The sequence below is a fragment of the Macrosteles quadrilineatus genome, unplaced genomic scaffold, assembly GCF_028750875.1.
Source record: "Macrosteles quadrilineatus isolate MER2022 unplaced genomic scaffold, UCM_ALF_1.0 Scaffold_5__1_contigs__length_97177068, whole genome shotgun sequence".
In the NCBI taxonomy this organism is placed as follows: domain Eukaryota; kingdom Metazoa; phylum Arthropoda; class Insecta; order Hemiptera; family Cicadellidae; genus Macrosteles; species Macrosteles quadrilineatus.
In genome coordinates this window covers 22,689,914-22,713,395 of record NW_026542598.1, presented here as the reverse complement: position 1 = coordinate 22,713,395, position 23,482 = coordinate 22,689,914, and the positions used below count along the sequence as shown (strand labels likewise).

The 23,482-nt window shown below is 31.5% G+C and overlaps 1 protein-coding gene across 2 annotated transcripts in view; it reads right to left on the bottom strand.

Moving 5' to 3' along the window:
- LOC128994852 (alpha-1,3-mannosyl-glycoprotein 4-beta-N-acetylglucosaminyltransferase B-like) overlaps window positions 1-23,482 on the bottom strand; it is a 98,925-nt gene that overhangs the window by 32,972 nt on the left and 42,471 nt on the right. The window lies entirely within an intron of this gene.

The following is a 23,482-nucleotide window of genomic DNA, read 5'->3' as shown; positions in this document are numbered from 1 at the left end:
CAAACTTCCAAATCATATTTTCCTCTTACAACCTTTGAATTTACTTGTACCTCTTGTCTTATAATCTTATACCATTGACTATTGGAAAGTTTATACTTAACCTATTATTTTAATGGTGTCTAAGTTTGATGCACTATATTGCGTTCATCATACATTGTATATAGACACTACCCTAAGTTTCAGCCAACAGAATTGTATGGATATAGAATAATATTACTTAACCTATAATTTAAATGGTGTCTATCTATATGATTGATTCACTAAGTTTCATTCACCATTATGTTGTGCATAGGCAGTGCTCCTAAAAGGGTGGTTTTGGACACCTGTTATTTTTATCATTATTATTAATATTATCATCATCATCAACTGAGATCGGGACGCCACCTAGAAGGATGAGTATTGGTGTGAGATGATCTCTGTAGCTTTGTTACTGACTAAGATCAGCTGTTTCGTCAGTCAAAAGCCCAATGACCACAGCTGGGTCCAGTTTCGAACCATCAAAAATCTGCTGACTTCTCAATTTCGAATCTGCCTTATAATTACCTAACCAAATATTTTAGTGTCCTGTGTATATAATTGATGTACTAAATTACATTTCTCGTACCTTGCATACAGACAGTAGCCTCAAGGGGTACACTAAGTGGCCGGAGCATTGTCATATAATCACATCTTGTATGTCTCCCGGCCATCCCTTGACAGAGGATAGCACTGAGCTCCGAGAATTGCTACACCAGCCCTTCATTTAGTAGAAACTTTCAACACGTTATCTTTTGACATAATCGAGCATTTTCTTTGATTGATTTTGGTTCAGATGTTTAATGTGTTAAAGTTATATTTAACCAACATTTATGTTTATATTCAGAACTGAGAATCACCTGGTGGTACTTAGTTTTTTAAATGGATTGTGATTGTAAGCAGTTTTTACGTCATGCTTGAAAAAGGTTTTTTACCATTAAGCTTTTGTAAATTTTATCAGAAATGTTATCAATATTTGTTCAATTTCATTTGAATAATATTTTTTGTCTGTGTAAAATTTTCCATTCAATTCGTATCAGATAAGGAGGAATTAATTAGTGAAACAACCCGAACCTTAATAAACATGCATAATTTCCTCTAATTCTCGTCAATTAAAGAGCCCATATAAGTGTTTACCATTTATTTTATTTCTCCCGTATATTTCTTTTTAATTCGCTCACATAAAATCCTTCCAATAGCTTAAGATGTATGTGCACTTGTATTGTAAACACCAATCGGGTCTTATGATGGGCATGACTGGTTAAAATTACTCGCCATCGTAACATAATATTTCGTACATGTTTGTCGTCTCGTAAATTATTACGGTAAAATTGTGGAAATTTCGGAAAAAGTATTTTATAATATTGTAATAGTAGTAATGATTATAATACCATGGTTTCAATTTCGTCTATTCCTTACAAAAAGCGTAAGAAATTCTGCTGGCATAAAATCACACAAAACTACATATTAGGATATAATTTAACAAAAAACATAACAAATTATTAAGTATAATACTGCAATTAAAAAGTGTTTCAACTTGAAATCTAACTGCACTAGTTAAACTTACCTAAAGTCTCCTCTTAGTACGCGTAACGCTGATATTATTGTAGGTACTGTATTTACGAATAAAATAGTTAGTTATATATCCTCAATAGCAACAAATCCCAAATTATTAGCCAAACAAGTATTTCTCAACACTACACAAACATTACAAACTTTCCAATTAACGCACCACAATGACAGCGAACTGAAATAGCGTTTAATCAAAATCAAGTTTAGTGCAACGCAGCAAATTTGCAATGCAGTCGCATATTACCGCCTGCATTTGATTTGCATTTATTTGAATTCAAATAAGGTGAAATGAGGGATTCAGACTCTTTCAACCACAGCGTTAGGATCAATATAAGCCCCAAGGCTATTCAATCTTAATTTTCCTCGATGCTTATTTGACTATCGTCTCCTTTTTGATTCTAGACGATAAGTTCAATTAATTGGGATTTATTTCCATTTCGTGAGTTTTTATTCAACCGAAATTGAGTAAGTTTCAATCTTTGATTGTGTGATTTGTAAACTATTAACTTAAACTATTATTGTACGTCCTAATTGGTGTGATTACTAATTATTCAATGTCTTCACAGTACTTATGTACTATAAACATATTTTTTCAAAACAAGAGAACATCTTTCAATCATTGGAAACCAATTAGTTTTAGAATGCTGAGAGCTTGTACCGTAGAGGCATGTTCTGGACATTAGCATGTTTAGCCGCCATCTTGAATTGACCGGGTACAACCCTCATAACACTGTCGCTTAAATACTCTGATTATAATTTGTCTACTATGATTAAATTATTTTATTTGACATCTTAATACAGTTTTAATCGTCTCATTTGGTGTCCAAAACACTTGATTGCATGTAATAAATTGGGACATAGCCCAGAAGATGTTTTTTTTTTCAACTGTAGACATCATGGCACATTTTCAAAGTATAAATGGCAACAAGACCTTAAATTTAACACCAAATATACATATAAATCCACAATTTCTAATGAGAACACCATTGAAACATATATTTATATAAATTGATAACAGAAGAGTCATGAAGTTCTTTGGATATGATAACATAAATAACATGATTTTGTTTAATCCTCTGAATTGTTCACAAAACTGAAACTACGCTGTGGTAAGCCTCTAAATAATGGCACATGTCATGGCTCATGTATTACTCTTTATGGAAGCCTAGTTTTACCAAGCCACACAAAACCTTTGTGAACTCAAAAAATATTCGGGATTATTTATTTTATCTAAAGTAAAAGTGTTCACGAATGAAATATATTTTTTTAGAATATGACTTTTATGAAAGGTTAAGATGTGTTAGTGAATTAATAGGTGTAGTACTGTAGGTTAGTTGTAGAAAAACTCTATTTGTAACCTACCGACAAAATAAGGCTGCTAAGTGTTTGCTAAAATCTTTTGCAATTAGTGTTTGACTCTTTTGGCAAGCTACGAGAAAAATAGGTAACAAGAGTTGTGTTAAAATCGTAAAACAATTTTTTAACTATTTTGGGGATTTACATAAAAGCTATGCTTTGAGTTTCACTATAATATTTCGACAATACAGTTTCCCCTATTTTTATCTGTCATCTTTAAAAAAAGTAGAACAGAGTGTAATAGTTTCGCTAAAATCGGTTGGGTATGGTTTAACTTGTTTCGCAAATTACCAACGAAGACTGAGAGTTTTACAAAACTATTTTGGAAAAATCAATTTTTAGATCGCGTCCTGTGTAGCCTACTGTTTGGACTTTAGTTGTAAAAGATTTGAAATCAATTTAAAAAAGTATATTTTTAAGACATACTTTTCAAAGTAAGTTATAGTAATTGTTAAGTCGTTTTACTAAATTCTGGTCATAATGGATAAAAAATGAGTTGATATTATTGTCGAGTTTTGCACGATCACTATAAGCATAGGGGCAGTTTAAAAAACTCTTAAACTATCAAAACATTTTCGTAAGAATCCAAGTTAAACCTATTTTTGAAACCTATTTTTTATTAAACCTATATTTGAAAAGCTATTTTCTCTATAAAATAGAATAACTAAGTCCATTTAAAAACTTCCTTCAGCACAAAACTCAACTAAAAGTGGTTAATTTTTCAAATAAAATCTCAAAACGAAAAGCGCCAAGGGCAATTACCCGAGAAATAGCGTAACACATTATTTATTGTAGCTCAGAAAAGAGTATTTCTTGCACAATGGCTGTCCCAAACGTATTCATAGATCTGTATACATAATACAACGTCTCTTTTCTTTGCCGAGCAAAGGCAAAGAAACCTTTAAAATTCTCACTATTGTAACCAAGTTACATAACAAAAGAGGTTTCGCAAGGATTCTAAAAATCTTTTGTAAGGGAATTTGTATCTTGCATCTAGATTTTCCGACAACAGTTTCCAGCGATTTTGATACTTACATAATACTGACTGACGTCATCGAGAAATAGATGTATGTAGAAAGATAGATATGTAGAAATAGATGTGAAGCACGATGGAAAAGTCTTCTATTTTATCTATTTTTCAACCGCATTGTCACGAAATAATCTTACAACACAGGTAGAGTTGCGAAATTTTATTTATTCAATGCAGTGAGCTTTGTTGGTCGATGTATACTCATTTGGAACTAAAAACATGTTAATAATCACCTTGTGAATTTTGGTTATAATGACTTAGAACAAATCAACGTTTCATTTTCATAGCTCTACCTCGTACTTTTGAAGGTATGGAACTCTAGTATGGAAATATGGAATCCTGCGTAAAACTATAAAAAAACTATAATATGCTTATTGCACTCTTGAACAGTGGCAACGTTAGGGTAAAAATTTAACTGAATTGCTGCAGCCTTTTTGGGATGATGGACAGGAAGATACTAGAGACCACGTGTTTTTTAAAGTACAATTTTCAGAAGAAAAAAAACTGTATTTTCTCCTAAAACTGTCACCCGCTTGTCAAATATGTTTAAATGAGATTTAAAAACCAGGCTGTTAAAACCAAAAAAACTTTTTACATTTTATAAAAATGTTTTAAGAGAATAAACCAATGTTTGTTACGACTATAACACATCTTAGGCCTATGGTATGAGTAAGATATTTATCGATATCATATGCACGAAATACAATATTTTATATAACCACTATTAAATTTTTCATATAAGCCAGAGTTAAATGGCTAAAAGGTTGTGTAACTTTAAACCCCTATAGTAAAACCAAAATGTGACTATAGTAGTCGAGGATTGATATACTTGACAACCACTTAAAACAAAAACTGTTTCGCCAATCCATTTTAATATTACCACATTTTAACAATCCTTAGAATCCACCATCCACTTTCAGTTCGATGACTCGCACGTCATCAATAGCAGTTAGTTGAAGACGCCAGACTATTGAGTGGATGTGTTTCAAAGGATATCTCTGAAAGGGAACACTTGATTGGGCAAGGATGAAGTTATCCTCTATTGCTCTGAGTATCTTACAAGTATCAGAGCTTACTTGTAATACTCTGATCGGATATTACAATTATTTATTTTAATTAAATTTAAGTTATGAAATTATTGTTCTAACTTTTAGACCAACATATACCAGTCTATGAAAGTGCAGTTGAGGTAGACACATGTCTAATTTGAAGAACGATTGAAATATCAGTCAACAGATAGCATCAGGCTTGTTACTAAATAGATTCTCACTAATGAAAATTAGAGTAATATTTTCTTTTAAAATACGACATACTTGCAATCCGGTTTGTCGAACTTCAAACATTTTAACTTGTCCATCCCTTTACACATTCAAAACATTGTTTTTCCTTACAAAGAACATCGACGATTTTCAAATTGTCCGTAACCACGATTAAAGTTTTAGAACTCCTAATCTTTCAGTCCCTGTCCATCATACAACTTTTTATTAAAAAAAACTTCCGTTACAATACAGTAAATAACTATCGAAATGCAAATAACATGCAGAGTTAAACCACATGACATTCAAAATGAATCCAAAATCGTTTTATTTTATATAAATATTAATACACCATCCAAACATTTAATTTCCTAAATGAAAAGCAAGAATATAAATCATCACTGGAATCAAATTGTTTAAGTTTATGTTTTTATCTACCTATTTTATTATTGCAATCTTAATGATATTTTGACGTAACCAATTCATGAACATATGTCTCTGCTTGGTTAAATAAATGAGTTATTGAGTTTCTACAAGGAATGATACGTACATGAGTGTATGTAAATGAAGTGTGTGAATAGGCGGGCATTAATTGCGCCAACTGACCTGAGTCAGGTAGTCGGGTATTCCTGAATTGCGCCAACTATTCCAGGGAGCCACTCGATACATTTTACTACACCAAGTGGCGGCCCTCTTTCACTGTATAATTGAGTAGGTTAGGTTAAGTTAGGTTAGGATATTGTTAGATTAGGGTAGGTTGGGTTAGGACGACACGTAAACAAGGGCATTCCTTCTGCCCTCACCCCTACCTAGCTTGGGCTTGGCGCAATTTAGGAACTCTTTGGCGCAATTTCTGCACGACCTTCCAAATGTGTATATAGGTCGAAACGACCACAAGGGTAGCGCATGATCACGCTGACCAGTCGTAAATCAAACTCGACTGCTGGCGTCAACACACCGCTCCTCTCTCTAACACTTATTGCTTTTCTATACTTTCTTTACGATAATCCTGTGTCGAATCTTGTTTTCTTTTGATTTAGTAATTGTTGAATTTTTCTGTTGATAGGTACTAGCATAGCTCTTTCTGTTGTTTTACTGTTACAATATCGAATTAAAATTAGGCCTACTACTCCAGACTCCTCTAAAACCTCTAAAAGTTTGAGGGTACAACTCTAGTAATGAAATGAAATAATGAAATGAAATGAAATGAAATGAAATGAAATGAAATGAAATGAAATGAAATGAAATGAAATGAAATGAAATGAAATGAAATGAAATGAAATGAAATGAAATGAAATGAAATGAAATTAAATGAAATGAAATGAAATGAAATGAAATGAAATGAAATGAAATGAAATGAAATGAAATGAAATGAAATGAAATGAAATGAAATGAAATGAAATGAAATGAAATGAAATGAAATGAAATGAAATGAAATGAAATGAAATGAAATGAAATGAAATGAAATGAAATGAAATGAAATGAAATGAAATGAAATGAAATGAAATGAAATGAAATGAAATGAAATGAAATGAAATGAAATGAAATGTTTTATTGTCGTTAAAACTATGTACAAAGTTCATGACAATCGTCAAAAAAAAACAATCAAGATGGCTCTGGCAACTAAAATATCTAAAACTCTAAACCAAAGTACCGGTACTCTTTATGTTTATACAGGCAAGCCTGGGTTAGAGTAGTTTTTAAAATATGTTTGAATTTTAAAACACACAGGTTTTTGATGGATGCAGGCAAGAAATTGTACATTTTAACATTGTATTGGTCGGTTCAAATCTGAATAATGTTTTAGCAATTTTCCCAGATTGAAATTGACACAAAACTTACTGAACTTACTTGAATGGTTTACTAGCCAATCGAAATCATATTTTGGCTTAACAAATAAGCAGATTTGGTCAGTGGTTAATCTTTAGTTAATTTTAACTCATTCTTATTCGTCCCAATCGATTAAAATTCTTGATGAGTGGCCCTATAGCGTTTGCTGCGAGAAAAATCTTAAAGACGCAGAAATAAAAATTCTAAACATATTTCCTAAGAAAGGAAAGAACATAAAAATCACTTTACTTTCAAGTTCGACCAATTTCCTATCAGCAGCAATGTCAAGAACATCTCCCTTATATTATTAAATATTATGCTTCACTTGTCAGTTTTGTGTTAACAACAAACCAAATCAACATTGATTGAGATTGAATCGAGTGATGTTCTTAATTTACAGCTTTCATCGAGCAGACTTCAACATCAATCACTTCACACAACTGATCGCCTCCAACTGTCGATATCGTGTTGCTTCATTAAATTTAATTTACAGTAATTAGATATTGTATTTACAAGATCACGAATCATAGTACGACTAGTAGGTTTTTAACTACTCATATTGCAACTCGATCGATAATGAAAACGATTTGTCTGATTGTTTGCAAATTTGCTTGTCCATCAAGAAAAAACAACTAGATAAATTCAGCAAAAAATATACAAAAAGACTACAGTACTGAAAATTCCTATAGCATCTAGTCCGTTTCGACATCGTCCCAAGGGCTCTAAAAGTTCTAGAATAGTTTTCAAACGCAAATGTTTATTAGACACCAAAAAGACGAACCCCTAACTACGACATAAATTTTGCAATGGTAACAGTCTTAAGAGCTAATGGTCACTTTTCTATAACTTACGCGTATAATTTTCACAAAGGGATTTTCATTTTCTAACTAAAAATATTTTTAATTACTTAAACTAAGTACTAAATATTGGGTACTATTGTAACGTGACTCATTTACTAAACTCATTCATTCGTAAAAACAACCATAAAGAGTTTCAAACAAACTTCAGCAGACAAAACATATTCCATGTCTTTGTCCCAAAATGTCACCTGCTGAAAACAATGGAGGGGGAATTTGAAAAGCTGCGCTGTCAGAAGTGTTAAGCATTTTATTATGCAGAAACTACGCTATGAAGGCCTACTGCTGCACAATATTCAGTAGGCACATTACTTTCGAAGCTCACTTGACCATTGGCACAGAAACACATATAGTAGTATGTTTTCTGTGCCATTGGCCACTTATAAAGTGATTCTTGCAAAAGAAACATCTGGTTCTGGTCATTTTAAAAAGCGATTACGTCATTCATACTACTTTTTGGTTCACATACGAACAACAGTGAATTGACTTTTCTTCCCGAAGTAACTTTGGGAATTCCGAATGGCAAAATATAGCCTATATTTTTTTACTGAATATATTTCTAAACGTTTGCTGATGAACTAGTTATTTTATACAAATAATTACTAAGGCAATAAAAAAATGTGACGATCGTAAAAATATAAAAGTAAAGTAGGTATAAATAAAAGTTTGGAAAACTTCTGAGCACAAAAGAAATTTCAAATCGAGAAACCTAGCTTACCCTTGGCTGTTTAGATAGTATAAGGTCCTTTTTCTTTACCAGCAATCAGGTTGCATTGTAAAATTAATTATTTCACTTGCTTGTTTCGTGCTTAAGTAAACAATTAACTAAATCTAAATTGATTGGGATTCATTCGAGTAAAGCTCATAATTTACACCTTTCATCAAGCAAACTATTACATTAAACACCTCGTCAAAGAACTTGTGTAACACGTTGCGTAATTTATTTTAATTAGATTGTTGTTGTGTATTTTGCTTTTGTAAAATCACTTATTACACAAAAGCTAAGCACAACAGTACGTGTTTTAAAGTTGAACAGCAACCAATGAAAGTGCCATATCCCAATCAAAAAGTGCAGCTTTTCCCATATATGGCCCTGTACACAACGTACTAATTGTTCCCTCACCATTTATTTAAAATGTTGCTAGGAAATATTTAATTGGCTAAAGCCTGTCTTAAAATCCTTAATACTTTCAGCCATTTATCAAGGGATAAATATCTTCACAATCATAAAATCCAAGGTTATCTGACAAGACTATCAAGTTACAATCACTAGAACAGTTAACGTGAAGTTTTGTGGCTACTGTACCGACGATTGGTGAGAGCCTATTATTTTCCAAAATTCCAAATCGGAAATTAACCAAGGACTCTGCCCAATGTGCTTTCACAAGTCTGCTGTGGAACTTGAAAAGTAACTACTTACCAGTCCTACGGTAACGAAAATGATAACCAAAATGTTAACACTTCAATTTAAACATGAAAAAGGTTCAAATGGTCGGTATCCTAAAGTTTAAAACTAACGCACAGGCTATTTATTTGCACTAAGGAGTTTTCATTTTATTACTACTGTAGACATATATTTTACTACAAACTATGAGACTACCGTAGATAAAATAACTTTGTGTACAGTTTTGAAACATTAAACAATTAAATTCGTTTATTCATGATACAACCATAAAGAGTTCCATACATACTTCACTAGATAAAACCTTTATAAACGCATGTCTTTGTCCTGAAATGTCACCTTAAAACAAAGGCACAATTTGAAAAGCTGTGCTGTCTGAAAGTTGTAAGCATTTTTATTATGCAGACGCTACGGCATGTAGGCCTGCTGCACAATTATTCAGTAGGGCCGACTATGCAGCTGACTGAATACGTGATACGACCCATTCTCGCAGAATATCACAATATTCACCAACTGAATACGTCATGAACAAGTACACTTTGTAATCGTTTAGCCATAATTCATTTAGTGTTTTTATGCTTTATAAAAATAATCACTTATCAAAGGTACTAGTAAACGAAATTGACTACAATTCCTCGCAGTTTGGAAAATTTAATTTAGAAACAGAGGTATTTGAAGTTTTACATTAAAAGTATATGAAAGTAAATGTTCTCATCATTAAACATGTTGTATTGTTTTGAAGAATACTTATGAAATTAAGTAACGCTACTAGAAAGTGCTATTTTAAATTTAGAGAACATATTACGCGTAGATTATCAGATATGAAGATGGTGACAATTATGCATTGTTGCACAATTTTCCAGCATCAATGACCGGGATTTTATTTTTTTATATTTTAATCTCTTTTAAAAATCACCTTTTTAAATTGATTACAAATTTAATATCATGAAAACAAATGCATAAAAATCATACTACTGTACCCATATAAATATTGTGCTACAACCATCGATGTATATAACTCAACGTTGAGTTATATACATCGAAGGCTACAACAAGAAGGCATAACTTTAGTACCATCCTCTTTATTTGGGCTGCAACAAAAGGTACAATGTAAAGAAAACCAATTAATTGAGTTTTAATGTATTTCATTTACTCTACTAAACTTGAAATAAACGTGTCACTTGCAAACAAAACTTTAATTATTGTTGCTTAATTGAAATACGTTTTGAAAATTACTTTGTGCAACAATATTTAAGTTTATCACTGTTAAGTTTAGAAAATGGTCTTACTTAAAATATATTTTTTTTGTAACATGTTAAGTACAATATTTTTTAGTACTCCACACATTTTTAATGGTGTTTTGTAAAAAAAAAAAATATATAAATCCAATGAATATTGTTGATAATTGCGATTGCGAATATACATAACAAAATTGATTCCGTTGTTTCAAAAATGGCAGGAAAATTCGAAAATATGAAAACTGTGTATGTTAAGGTCTTTTTAGAATCTAGATACAATTTTAACACCTATTTACTCTTTGCATTTTCGGTATAAACGTAAAGAACGAACAAGTTTTTAAATTGCATTAACTTTCTAAAACAATAATAAAATATAGGGTCTTCCATAAGAAAAATCAAAGTTGGCGACCATATTGGAAAAATGGCGGCTAAAATTATTTTTTCAACTTGACCAAAATTATTTTAATAAAATATTAAAATTTTACATTTTGTTAAATCTCTTATAGCTTTCAATTAAAATAGCTAGCACACTGTATAGATACCTCAAAAGGGAAAGATAAAAAGACCCAATTTTTACGAAATTTATCTCTGTTTAATCGTATACGAGTTTCCTTATACATATATGCATACTTTAACATTGTAATTATATAATAAGTACAAAATCATGCATAACATGTAGTCTACAGGGGATTGAAATTACTATGCAACACCAATCTATACTAGGAAAGGTTTTAAAATGTGTTGTAAAGTCTGCCCAAGCATTAATAAATATCTAATTTTGGACTGTCATAAACAAAAAATTTAAAAATTCTTGGTCAAATTAAATTTTTATGTCTGTTACCCAGCTGTTTACGACAATTCTGTTCCACTAAAGTGGCAGAGTAGCTATCACAGACACCCTAAGTTTGCACTCTCTGCTTTGAACCTCATGTTCTCATTAATAATTCCCTTTAATCAACATCTACAACTTTATCCCCAACTTCCTACCCGGAAATCTAATTTATTTACGCAATTCAAACGCAAAAACGTCCATAGACCTAAAAGTACGTTAAAAATGTTATTTACGTTGGTTTGCAGGTATAATATAACAAGGAAATTTAACTGCCTTGTAATTACAGTGAACTGTTTTGACTTCGGTCAAATTTGACGAATTACTTTTAAGAGAAGAATATTTGTACACAGCAATAAGCTTAGTCATGATAAAAAGTATAATAGAATATTTAGTTTATAAACATCAGTCAAATATGTAGAACAACTCTATGTTGGGTTTAAGTAGTCTTCTATATTGTTGTATATAGGTCTTTGGTTTTTATAAATACGTAGGCAGTACACTATTGTAAAACCTATGCAACAAGTACACAAACTGAATTCCACCCGACAGAACTAATGTTGTGTATACTAGTCAGATATTTAAAAAAATATTAACTAAAAACTATTACGTGCCATGTCATAATTACTTGTGTTTTTCCTAGGATTTTATTTCAAATACATAAAATAAAATAAGCTGCACTGTGATATACATGATGGGAAGGTTTGTGTATTATGAGAAAGTGTACAGTAGCACTGGATTAATTAAACAAAGTTCATTTGCTATAAAAAACCCGTTTACAATTTTAACGTGACAACGGTTTATTTAAAAGTTGTCTAAGATTAGGAAGCATTTATCAAGAGAGATTTTTTGCCTACAGGTTTTTGGTCGAAAATATATTTAAAAGTGGCACATAACCTTAGAAACTCGTCGAACTAGGAACCAAAAGTAAATTTTAATTTCTCAAACGTGACTTTCAAAACAACAAACAACCAAATAAAAGTTAAGTTATAGTTTTGAAGATTCGTGTTCTTTCCTTGTTTCAACTAAGTAGTGCTTGAATACAGTGTCGAATCAGCTTTCTCGTTTTTTCAACTGATATTTTAAACGAGCCGATTTCGACAATCTCTTCTCTAACTGAAGGGTTTTCCAGTTGAAAATTTCAAAGGCGCATCACGTTGAGCAATCAAACTTTGCCTACTTTTCACGCACAAACACGAATCAATTTCAAGTTGTTACGACTTTTGACTGAGTTTGAATCTTTATTTGTGAGAAATTTTGAAATTGACATTAAGTGAATTGTTATTGAATCAAAACCCATTCGTTGATTGTTAGAATGAAATTCCGTTAAATCAATGTTCATTAATACTAAGCTGATTAACATTCTAGATTTGTGTACTTTTTGACACAATGTCACTACTATGATTGACACGAACTAGGATATCTAACCGAGTCACATGTTAAACACAAACATGTAAATCAATACGGCCCCATCAAGTGTTGATGTACATGCATAATAATAATTGACATCTCCTATCGCTGGTTTGAACATAATTAATTGAGTCAACTATTTTTCAAAGCATGCACTTAATACATTATATTTGGTAGTGTGTAAGCTTTTAAACTTGCAAATAATTTACGGTTAAGCTTTTTAAGTGCATAGGCCTATACTATTTTATGTAACAAACAGTTATTATTTGCAATAAGTTATTATTTTTGTATATAATAATGTTTTTTTCTGCTGTCTGTTTTTAACCAACAGATTATATGTTTGCCTTCTTGAAATAATTTACAAAACTGTTGTACCACTACCAGTGAAGAAATGAAAATTAGTACATTAAAGTTTTTATGAGTAGAAATAAGTAATGAATTTGTTAATGCGAACTAAGTTTCAGTAATCTATTAGTACTGTCTTCATATTTTTAACAGTATGTCTTGTTCGAAACGTTAACTTACAGTCTTGATTAAAACTTATCTAAAGAGAGGAACTATGTTACCAAAATGAAATCCAACCTACATATGACTAAAGCTGTTGTCACAAAACTCATTTCAACAACTGATGAAAGTCTATATCAATCGCTCATTTGATATTTCTTATCAAAGGTTTCAATATTGGAAACCGAGTTTCGGGATTAACCTTATCTTTCTACGTAATAGTCGAACTTCTATGCGCCAATTAAAGTCGAACAGTACTAAAAACTGTAATAGTTAAAAGAGTAAGGCAAATCGTTTTGAAAGTAATCACCATTGTTGATAGGATGTGACAAAGTATTATTATTTTTGTGTTTTATTGGCCGTTCAAAATCTTACCGATTGCTATAAATAGTGTAATTTAAAAAAAAAAATACATTCAAACAGTAAAATGCAGAGATCATATGGTTAACTTGTGTCTACCTTCGCTAGGTACGTCTATTTGTTTAAGTTGAATTTAAGTCAATATATAACACGACATATGTTTGACTTTATCCAAAAATACTCTAACCCCAAAAGTAACATGTGAATTTCGTTAAGACGAGAGGAACAAAGGTTAGTTAGTTTCACTAACTTTAACAGTGTTTAGCAAAATAATAAAGCTATATAAAATTGCCTATTTGTATTCAATTGAGTATCCTATTTATAATTTCAGATTAACAAGTAACACACTGCTATACTCTAAAATATGATAAAAATATTTTGACAACAATAACCCACTAAAACTGCCACTTACGCATCAAAATAGGCTTCATATTTTACATTAAGCCAAGCACATTCATTTAAAATAGTTCACAAAATAAGTAGATACAAAACATAAAACTTGCTAAAGCGGGTGTCATAGAATCTGCTTACTTATCGCAATTATGTAGACAAATCTATTTAGTTTGAAATAGAGCAGGAACTAGATCATAAATCATAGAAGTTTGAGAAATGTTACAAACGATGCACATGTTTCAGGAAAACGAATGTACAATAGAAAAGCTGACAATGATACACGGGTAGAGTAGATCCAATCGTCCAAACACGTTCCTACCTCATAAATCAACTTCTGCAGCCGATGTCAGTCGTTCACACCATGTCTAGCCTATTTGTCAGTTAATAACATACAAGTTTTCATTTGAAAATCTCTGTTGAGTGTATTAAAAAACATGTTATGACCTTTGCTGATGGATAGCCTCCAGAAAAAGTCGTTGCATACTCTATTATAAAAGAAAAATTATCCTAGTTAATACACCCAACAACACATTTCGGAAAATCGGTAATAGTGTGTTACTCAAATTCAAATTTGAAAATTGTTATCACTGATAATAAATGTTTAGTTACGTGGTGGTAAGCGTTTGTATTCAATCTGAAAACATTCTGTGAATAATAAAGGTTTATTTCGTTTTGGATCCGATTGTGAAAAATTAATCCCGAAAAAACGTAATCCACAAAGATTACGAGTCGCCCTGGAAAGGATTCACTTTACTTAAAAATGTGCGTTAAAAGCTATAAAATGGAACTGCACAGTTTATTAATTTACTACCATTACGCAGAATCTTGTTTTAAAATGTAAAAGACTGCCATGAAATAAATACGTCATATTTATTATAGATACAAAACTAAAAAACTTAGTTTATTGAATAACCAAATTGGAGTGACATTCCTGTTTTGGGACTCTAATACATTGGTGAACAAATAGCGTTTCCCAGAATCAAACAATAGGAGCGGTAAAACAGTTGTGAACATTTTAAATATTTTTGAAGAAAATCCCAATTTGTAGAGTATAAAACTTCAGTTCTATAGTCAGGTTGGGCTAGCACGGGAACTTATTTATGTATATGTCGTTTTACAAATACAGGGTGATTCTAAATTATTGTTACACTTCTGAAACTCTATAAATGAAAAACAAATCTTCAAGGGGTGGGAATAAATTTAAAGAGGAGATTCTAAAGTAGAGGCTAGTTTTGCAACTATGTTCATCAAAGTGGCGTCAAACAAAACTTTAGAATCTCCTCTTTCAATTGATTCTCACTTAGTGATAATAGGTTGTATAGTTGTTTTTTTTTTTCAATTTTAGAGTTTTCAAAGTAACAATAGTTTAGAATCACACCATAACTCAAATGTGTTAAAAACTTTAAAATTTTAATTCGAAAACTCATACCCCAGCCATAGGTATCAACATAAAACTACGACAACAAGTACAGTACTTTCCAACCTTTACCGGCTCAATGATTAGGTTATTTTATTTACTAGTTTATTCATCTAACGCCTTCAGGGGATGTATTTATTAAAAAGCAACCTCCAACTTTATTAGTAAACCTTGTCAGTCCCTTTGCCGATGAGTTGAGGCAAATTAAATCAGCTGGTCGCTTGTTGTAGCCGGATGTTGGATTAAAACTAGCGACAACACAGGACGCGGTCTCATCTAAGTGTTGATGTACATGCATAATCCCGCACACATTTGCAATTCAATTATACAAGTTGCTAAACTAATATCCAGCCCAAAAAATTAGCCTTCGGTCGGCATTTTTAAAATCAAGAGTTCTTTAAATTGTATTTTGTACTAAACTTCCTTTGAAAAAGTAGCTTTAAAATCAAGACAATTGGTATTTTATTCCAAATGCTTACAGTATATATATTTCACAGTGTAACTAGTGCGTGAAGTGACACTTTGCGCTTGCGTTACACATCATATTTTTCCTACAGTTACTATAAAGCATTTAGTCTTTCAAACACTATACAACGCGTTTTTAGGTTAGGTTAAATCCAAGCGCTGAACGAAATGGGAAACGCTGTACTAGCTGATCGTAGTTGTAGTATCTTTAAGTTAGTGTTGCCAACTTATTTTCAAGCGTACACGTATTACGTGCCTAATAAAAGTACACTGTTTTGTATTGTTTGGTTAAAATAGTGGAGTGCGGCAAAAAAATAAATGTGGCAAAAGTAAGTAAATACAGCAATGAGCTACTTTGCGTGCTATAATCAGTGCAAGGAAACCCACTTTGTCAGTTAACTGAAGGAAAAAATATTTATTACAGCATATTTATTTATTTAAACACTGTCATTATTAAAGAAAGGATTGCACATTTTTGGCTATCTATATATGGCTACTATATACTAAGGTTTTTTGGCCGATCTGACCATGATCATGGTTATTTTTATATTCATAGCTATATTAATTACAGCTTCGGCCAATAGTTTGAAAAATCGTCCACACAAAAACCAAACTAGGAAATTTTCAACAATTCCAAATTGGTGTCTTTAATGCTCGCTGACCATTTTCATTAAACACCCTCTAGATTGAACATCCTACCCCTAGACACTTGGCTTTGAAGAATGTCTTTCATTACTTAAACCAAAACAATTCTGATGTATTAAATATGGTTTTGTAGAACCCAAATTGTCTTACAGTGAAGAGAAACAATGTAGATGGTAATAACAACATAACCGTTAATGTATTTTCTGCGTTGGTAAATTCTGATTGCAATAACAAATTTAGTTTTGATTAGAAACCCAAAGGTACACACAGCAATAAGTTTAATTAGTTAATCCTGTCTATCTGGAGGCTAGAAACAACAATGGAATAACAGATAATTCTATGTTTACTGTCACACAACACATGAATGTCTTTTGCTAATTCTCACTAGTGTTGCTCTTGTTTTGGGAAGTTATATAAACTAAGTTTTAACTGATTTGGCATATCCTAACCTAACATTATGCTCCCAAACCATGTTTTCGGCTATTTAAAAAATTAAAAACTTATATTGTCTAAACGTTGTTAGAAATTGAACTTAGTTGCCCTCACGAAACTCAATATGTTTTGTTCATAATACTAGATAGTTATAAAACTATTATACACAGTTCAAAAGTTTGCAAAGTAATTTTTTTTAAGATGTTTGAAAGTCTTTACCATATATCTTGTCAGAGACTAATTTAATTGAAATATTTTCAGCAGTTTTTTTTTTTTTTTTTTTTTTTTTTTTTTTACTATTCAAACCTGGGAGATCCCAACCGTTAACATAATACAATATACAGGGTGTCTCACCTAATGTGAACCAGTAGCTAACTTTGTTGCTATGAGAAATAGAGCTAACCTCTTATGGGGCACTCCCCTTTATTTTTAGGATTTTCTTTTTGTGGTTTCAAATTTTCTAAATATGTCCGCCATTTTCCAATATGGCCGTTATGTTTTGAAAATTGGGAACCATCCCAAAAAAAACATCCTAAAAATAAAGAGGAGTGTCCCATAAGAAGTAAACTCTATAAAAAAAGTTTGCTATTGGTTCAGTTTAGGTAAGACACTGTGTAGATTACTTATTATAATTTTTTACAAGTCGGATTAGAAACGTCCTGAAAACAAGGTTGTAACAGAAAAACAATTTTAAAAGCATTTTTTATGTTATTTTACCAAAATGTTTGAAACTTGGTAGAATATAAGAAAGCAATTTTACTGTATTTTTATCAAAATTTTATTATTTTATTAATCTCTAACGTCTGTAGATTGTGCTAGATAATAATTTGTTTAAAGATGTTTGCAGTTAATCAAAACCAATGGATAATAAAATAATATTTTTTTTTTTTTTCAATAAATGATGGTGGATGGTTGCTAGTTTAAAACTTAGATGTATAAATCTCGCTTTATCTCATATATTATTTATATAAATTATGTCATGTCTCACTAAAACCTTAATTTTTAAACTGTTGCGTAAAATTAGCTGAAATATACAAATTTACTAAAAATTATAAGTTGGATATTACATGCCAGCCGTTATTCTGAGTATGCTGAGAACGCTGGCCAGTATAAGACGGAGGGACGACAATGTTGATCATCTTAATTGTAGATTCCACAGCAGCAATAATTGCAAGTCCGCAGCCAAGTCTGGCTTAGCTCCAGGTGACGTCATTCATCATGGGTTTAAGATAAACTACGTTGGGAAGAACCGTCTTCCACTAATAATATATAGTAGCTCAATAAATTCATTGTTGTTCAAAAACAATAGTTTACTTGCGATCAAAGAAAATCAATTAAGTGAATTATGTGTTTATAGCAATGCCGAGTGTTATAGTTCATTAGTTTATAGACCAAATGGGGAAGAGGGATAAGATGGGAGAAACTTGATACTAAAGTTAAAAATTAATAATTTCGATACATATCCTTATATATAATACGTGAAGGCGTTCGTTTTCAGTTTTGATAACTGGAGTGGAGTGATTGATTGCATTATCTTTGAGTTATCTCTTTTTAAGTCATCGGAAATTATGACTGTTATTCGTTTTGAAATAACACCTGTTATATCTTGCTATTGCTCGAATTCGTGCAACAGGTGCACTAGTATATATATAATGCTCTCTGTAAAAAAAATATTCAATGGAAAACGGATATAAATACAAACAGAATTACAATAGGATTTGAATTGTAAATGAGCAAAACGATTTTTTATTAGCTGAGTTGAATATAGCTTTTAACATAATGTTCATAGTTTAAACTGTACCAGTAACTTTAAGTTTATATCTGTTATTGGTTATGGTTGACTAATTGCATATTTTCATAATTTAAAATCATGTTTTTTACCCTACTCTTTATTGACACAAAATGTTAATATTGTATTAGAAAGGTATAGAACTTTCACAGTATCTAAACATTGCAGCTTTATGAATCTGCAAGAATGTATTTTTCTGTGTAGATATGATTTTTAAATGTAAAAAAAAAATTAAATAATTACGTATTCAATTTTTTTTCAAATTTAAGAAAACCCTTTCAATCAATCGATACATTAAAAATGTAACCATTTACCAATATTATTATTGATTAAGATTTTACATACTGCTATAATAAAAACAATAAGGCTGTTATTTTTACTTAATAATGATTAACCAGCTAGTGTCACAATAGATTTAAAGATGTTTATGGTCATTTGCCAGGGTTATTACTTATTTAAAGTGACTAAAACTAGTAAAAATTGTACTTAAACTAGAATTGAAATTATATCCATCGTAGATGAACTACGTTAGTTTTTTTTTCATTTGTGTGATAACGTACATCCTAAACAACATATGAGAGTAAAATTTTTTCGTCGCCAGATAGCTTACTATGACTCCGACAAGCAATTTTTCATTCCGAGTTTTATTGGTAGACGAACTAACTCCGACCAACCTGGGGAAAGTATTTCTGAGTGGAGATGAAAGAAGAAAGAATGGCACAGCTTTATTAGTGACTTAATCCTCTCTCGATTTTATCTATGGTCGCTTTTAAATGTTCAATAATTAATGACATAGGGTTTGGATTCAGGATTAAGTTCTTGAAGCTATCCTTTGAATCACTACGTAGATCGGAGAATTAAGGGGAACTCTTTTATCAGTCTGGTAACAATATAAAGTAATGATAACAAATATTCTACAAAGCTAACCTTTATTATTTTGCTTGAGAAAACTAATCTAAAAACGTTTATCATACCTAAATAAACGGTTAATGATTAATTATAATTTTGCTGAAACTCCTAACAATTATTCGAGTAATTTTTACACATGACCTTGACATTATTATTTTTGAGGACATAAAGTAGAATGTTTATTTTATTAGATAAAACACTAACAACGTAAAAGAAGCTTTTAGAAAAGCTTTTAACGTTGAAGGCCGCAATATTGTGACGAGATTATTCCTTTAATCTATGCTTATACCAAGTGCTAGATCCAAATTAAGTACACAATCGATTGTTACATACTGATAGAGAGTTAAAATATAAATTAATATCACTGTGTGGCAAGCATAAATTTGTAGACACGATTTTTTTTTTTTACTGAATGAATAATAATTAAATTATCAACACAGCCTCTTATACGTCGTGATTGGGATAAGAAAGTATATAAAAACTTATATTTATGTTCATTTGTATTTTTATATATTTTTATTAATTTTTTTGGGAGCTGATATTTAAAAACTTAAAATAAATATATAATTTATTTTATTATCTGATTACCACCGCTTATGGTGTTTGATCCCAGATATATTGTCACTGCCAATTAATTCACTTATGTAAATAAGTACCTGAATTTATATTCATAAAGCATGATGATTTTGATATGAATATGTTTAATACGACCGGGTATTTTATTGTTGCGACTAGTACAGGTGGGAATAGTTATTTGTGTGTCTAGAGGCATTTTGCGCTCGTGTTACACATTAAAATTTTCCTGCAGTTACTATAAAACATAGAAATAATTAGTCTTTCAAACACTAAAGAACACGTTTTAGGTTATGTTAAATCCACGCGTTGAACGGAATGGGACACACTGTACCAGCTGATCGTAGTCGTAGTATCTTAAAGTGTTGCCAACTTATTTTCAAGCGTAAATGTATTACTTGCATATAATAAAAGCATCCTGTTTTGTGTTGTTTGATTGGAATACTGGAGTGCGGCAAAACATTAGCGCGGCAAAAGTAAGTAAATGCAGCAATTAGCTGCTTTCCGTGATATAACCAGTACAATAAATCCCGCTTTGTCAGGTGACTGTAGAAAATAGATTAATTCTGTTCGAGAAAACACATGAGATGCGTCAAAAGTTAAATTAGGTGGATTGCATAATGGAATCATTTCGCACAGTTTCTTTTACAAAGAATATTTGATATTTGTGCAAACATATTTTAACTAAACTACAACACCACAAAGAACTTACATCAATTTTAAATCTCTAAGAAAGTCACTGGTGTCATCTTTATTTTCGGAAATATTTTTGACACGGTTCAGAACCTTTGAATAAAACTTTTTCAACAAGTATATCTAACAATTTTGTTCTAGTATTTTCGCGTAAAAGATTGAGTTAGCATATATTGTGCAGATAAACATTATTGTGGTTTTCAGAGAATTGTATTTCCCACGGGGTCAAGATTGTTCCCCAATACAAGTTGTCCAATATTGCGGAGTGAAAAGTTACTTGACTGGAGTGAGTAAGGACAACAGGGAAAAACTAAAACTAGATGTCCCCAAGCTGCCCAAGCCAGTTATATGTTTTTCTCAGATCGCTTCATGTGTACCAACCTAACGAAGACTTAAAAGATAACGTGTGAAAATAAACTTACACCTTACTCATTAAATTAAAGTGTATGCCTTAAATTTTAAACCAATTTCTATTATTTTGGTGAAAAATTGTATACTAGAGTCTTTTGCTACTTACAAACGAAAAGTCAGCTAAAACTTAAAATAATCCTTGTACGAGGAAGTTTAAGCCTCAACCTTTTAAAGATAATTGGTAAAAGCTTTAGTAAAACCATATAAGACAAAACATTGTTGACCGAATGGGTTTTAAATATTCATAACAGGGAAATATGTAAAATATTGATCACCATAGTGAAACAATATGCTAAATCGCCAAATTATAATGACTAGATACTGTTTTGGAAACCGTAAAACAATATTAATGAGAAACATTTGATTCTGTAATTTTCGAAAAACGAGTAGGCTAAATAAATTATGTTTCAAACATACATGATTTTTAAATTTTACAAAAATCCATATCTTAAAAGATTCCTTTAATTAAATAAACACACACCACTAAAAGTAAGGGTTAGACTTATAGGTGGTTGCTGTATGTGTGTGTGTATGGGAAAAGTAAACTCGAAAAATACTGGTCGGATCGGGCTGAAATTTGGCATGATGATAGCTCACATTCCCGATTAACATATAGGCATATTTTTATCCCAAAAATCCTTTCGGGCTCCGCCCCAGTGGCTCTGGAGTTTCCCATGTTAACCTTATGAGAAAAGAAATTATTGAATCTTATCAGCTGTTTCAATTAAACAAGTTGGTTCTGTTCTGTGATGTTCAATAGCATTAAAGTTACAAGGATTACCAACAGGGTGCAGCACTAGCACTATTATTTCTTTTACATTTATGACAACAGCTAATTTGCAACCAAAAGGTGAGTGAGCGTAGCGAACGAACTTCAACCTGGAGGCGAGTGAGCGTAGCGAACGAGCTAACCTGTAGGCAAGTGAGCGTAGCGAACGAGCTAACCTGAAGGAAAGTGAGCGCAGCGAACGAGCTCCAACCTAAAGGTGAGTGAGCGTAGCGAACGAACTTCAACCAGGACGTGATTGAGCCATGCAAACGAGATCATCTTGAAAATTAAGAAGTTAAACGGGGCAAAGCCCGCGGGTTACAGCTAGTATTAAATAAAATAACTTACACGTTTAAAACCCCTTGACGGTAGTAAGAAGTCACTTTCTTGTGTATTTAAATCGCGTAATCACGTTTTTCGTTAGTATACGCGTTTTTCATTCAATTATCACAGATTTTTCCGGAAAAATATCTTTTCTCAACTTCTTTTATGCAAGGTTTTATGTTATATTCAACATGTTTTCACCTCTATTTTAATTTGTATATCCATATTCTCTGTAGTAAATGTAAATAAAAACCAATCAAACACTAAGTTTACATCTAATCGTCACTAACTTCCGGTCCACCAAAATTCAACTTTTACACCTTTTAAACTGACCCATCTCTTTCCTGTACGAACTGAAACTCCTTTCGTTGCATCAGTTTCTAGCCACAACAGCAGCAACATGGAAGGACAATGGTAAACGGTTATTCTCAAATCAACTTGTCAAAATCAAGGTCCGCAACAACGGGAAGCATTCAGTGTTCTAGCTGGTAATTTAAACAATTACTGGGTAGACCATAATTTATATCTTATTAACAACGGGTAGCCCATAGTGACAATGCTGATATTAAATACTAAACAACTAAAATAGCGTTAATAATTTTAGGAGATGAATTCGACAAAACCAAAAGTTACACTATTCCCTGACTTAAGTTAAAATCACCGTATTTCACCCCGTTCCATACCTATCAAACTTGTTCACAGTCCAAAATTATCTATCTCTATCACGAACCAACCTCACCTAACCTAAACTACAAACTTATCTAATCCCACACAGCCTAAACCAACCCTTCAAGGCGGGGAAACTATAGCAATCATTTTCCAAAAAGTTTAAATCAGTTCTTCACAACCTGATTCTGACAATCTGATTTTCCCAACTAAAGCTTATGACGTAATTTAACCATAACCAACTTAATCCAACCCAAACTTATTTTAAACTCAGGTACTTTCCTGTTAAAGGGGACATTCATTATTATCGATGATTTTTTCTCGATATATCGATATT